The sequence below is a fragment of the Mytilus galloprovincialis genome, chromosome 12 (assembly GCF_965363235.1).
Source record: "Mytilus galloprovincialis chromosome 12, xbMytGall1.hap1.1, whole genome shotgun sequence".
Classification (NCBI taxonomy): Eukaryota; Metazoa; Mollusca; class Bivalvia; order Mytilida; family Mytilidae; genus Mytilus; species Mytilus galloprovincialis.
The window spans coordinates 35,741,715-35,744,776 of NC_134849.1; positions in this window are offsets into that span (position 1 = coordinate 35,741,715).

Here is a 3,062-nt window from a genome sequence, read left to right on the forward strand (position 1 = left end):
TATACTAGTGTAAATAAAGAGATTATACTTGGGACATGTTTATCAAAGCAGTCTTAGGATAATGACATGACTTTAGACCATCTTTGGACAATTGTTTTTCCTTAGTTGCCATGGTTTTATCAAAAATGTACCATCTTTTTTGTTTTGGTTCATATAGTTTACACGCACAGGTATAATACCAAACAAACATTTTCTTTTATTTAAAACTGATACAAGTAAATATTTCGAAATGTTTTGTCAGACCCATTCGTCTCAACTCGGCCGATTCCGTACCCTCATGGAGAGTAGCGGATTCTACCGAGGATTGCCGAATGTTGTCAGACCGTGCGAGGGCTGTATAGCTAGTCAAGGTCCTTAAAAACTTCCATCATCAAGTTAATAAAATTGCGTTTATACTTTAAGTTCGTTCGATATGTTTATAAATGTTCAATTTCTAACTTTCTATATTCTTTTACGCCAACTCTTATGACATCAGTTATATCATACTAGCTGTAAGATGAGCCTTCTCATGTGGTTTTGATTATTATAGTTTATTGTGACTATTTGATAACCAGACCAAAATTTCACGATTACTAGTATTTGATTTTGATTTGATTTTTGGTGTTATAACGCCACTTTTAGGCACCGCATTGATGCTATTTCAAGGCGGTCAGTTTTTATTGGTAGAGGAAGTCGAAGTGCTCGGAGAAAACCACCGACCTACGATAGAAAACTGACAATCTTCGTCCATTAAGATTGGAGTTGAGTGCACCCGCACGAGCGGGGTTCGAACTCACAACCTCAGTGTTGACTGCCTAGTGATTATAGTAGTAACTTTTTAAACCACTCGGCCACCGAGGCCCCTTTGATTATATTATAATCTAGAACTGTATTTTTATTATTTGATTATCTCGTTAAAAAAAATTTAATTATTATGTGATTAATTTTGCCAAAAAAGTTGTAATTATGTGATTACATGGACACCCCAATGAGGAGCCTCTAAGGTAATCATGAGCATACTAAACGTAGCTTCGATGTGTTTGCTAGGACAAGTTGTAAGTCGGTGCTTACATTATTATATTGTATGTCCTTACAAATTCTTGTTGGAGTTATTGTTAATTTGTTCTCCTCCTGTCGACATGAACAGGGTCCAGCTAAAGGACGTTTCCGGGTGCAACAATTTCTCGCTGCATTGAAGACCTGTTGGTGACTTTCTGCTGTTGTCTGCTCTATGGTCGGGTTGTTGTCTTTTTGACACATTCCACATTTTCATTCCCATTTTATGAAATAATTTCCACTGGAGGTTAAGCAAACAACAATCGATCAAAAGTTTTCTGTAATCTTAACTATAAGATCTTTTCTTTAAGATGAAAGAGGATTTATGTCTATTTCACAGAATGGATTATAATGGACAAAGAATACCGGATAAAAGGCACAATAATGTAGATCATGATTTTTACTATTTGATGCCAAATATTTTTTGTTTTTTTCGGTTTCGTTTTTGTTTTGTTTTTTAGCATTTGGTATTAAAATGCATATTTTAATTTTCAGTTAATTTTTCTGTTTTTTTTTTTTTTTTGTTTTTTTGTTTTTGTTTTTTTTTTTTTTTTTATGATAGATCGATGCAAAACAATCTAGAAGGTAAGCCGGAAGATACCAAAGGGACATTCAATGAAATAGGTCGTAAATAAACTGACTATATCAAGACCAAAAGACAAATAACAGTACACAAACACAAGACAAGAAGTTGTTCTTGATTATACACAGATGCTTGTCTCGCGCTCTCATTTTCTATGTTCAGTGGACGTGAAATTGAAGTGAAAATTCTAATTTCACATTAAAATTAAGAAGATAATTGTGTACTACACAGGTAAAATAGCTACGGAATGTCTAAGGACGAATAGAACCACGGACGTTTTAACCACGGACGTAAAACGTCGTTTGCTTCCCAAACGTAAAACGTCCGTATCAAACTGTAAAACATCCGTTTTAAATAAAAACGTCCGTAATACGGATTTATATTACTACGTCTTAGTACCACGTGCGTAATACGGGTGTTTTGTACCACGGACGTATAGCGTCTATTCTCTAATTGTTGTGCTAGTTTAACATTTCCTGACCGTTGTGAGAAAAATATTTCTCGTCAGTAGTAAAAAATCTGTTCTCGCCAAACGATTGGTTGAAATTTCATTGTACATACCGTTATATTTTCTTGTTTTCTTTCGGATTTTCTTATTGTGATGTCATGAAAAAAGGCGACCACGCATGATGACGTCACATCAAAAGTACACAATCTTTGAAAAGGAAGGATAAAAATCATTAGAGAAACAGATTCCACCACTGTAACTCGTGTATTACGATATTTCTCAACTCTCAACAGTTAGATTCTAATTCGACAAGCCTCGCGCTTTTAATATTATTATTTAACTGTCCCGAGTGGAGAAATATCGTAATACACTTGTTTCAGTTGTGTAATCTATATTTATTATATATAACACACTTATTGTAGTATATATAACACACTTATTATAGTATATAGTAGAGTTTGATTTTTATGTAACACTTGCATTATATTGGTGAAACTTTTGATGGAACTGTCAATGACAAAATACTATACCTTATTTCAAGGTGATGATACTTTTTATCTGCATTTCCTTATATATAGTCTCCTAGTGTTCTATCTAAAATTTGTTTCCGAGGAAATATACATACAAGGATTTTGACATACAACTTTCTGTCATACAGTGACATGTTGTTTAACAAGTTGAATATTGATGATAACTCTGATTTAAAATTTTAAACATTCTACATGAATATTCAAGAGTAAATCAACAATAATCAGAAATATTTCAGTGCTGGTCTTTGGTTCATATTTTGCTTTCATGAATACGTATCAACTTGATAAAATAAGGCTCTTAGTTTTTCTGTTTGTCATGGCCAAACCTTTTCTCAACACACTATATAGTTGGGTTTTTTTTCATTGTTGGAGGACATATGGTGACCTATAATTGCTCACTATCACATCATGTGAACTCTTTAGATATTTTTCTTATTGGCAATTCTACCAATGTCCTTACTTTTAT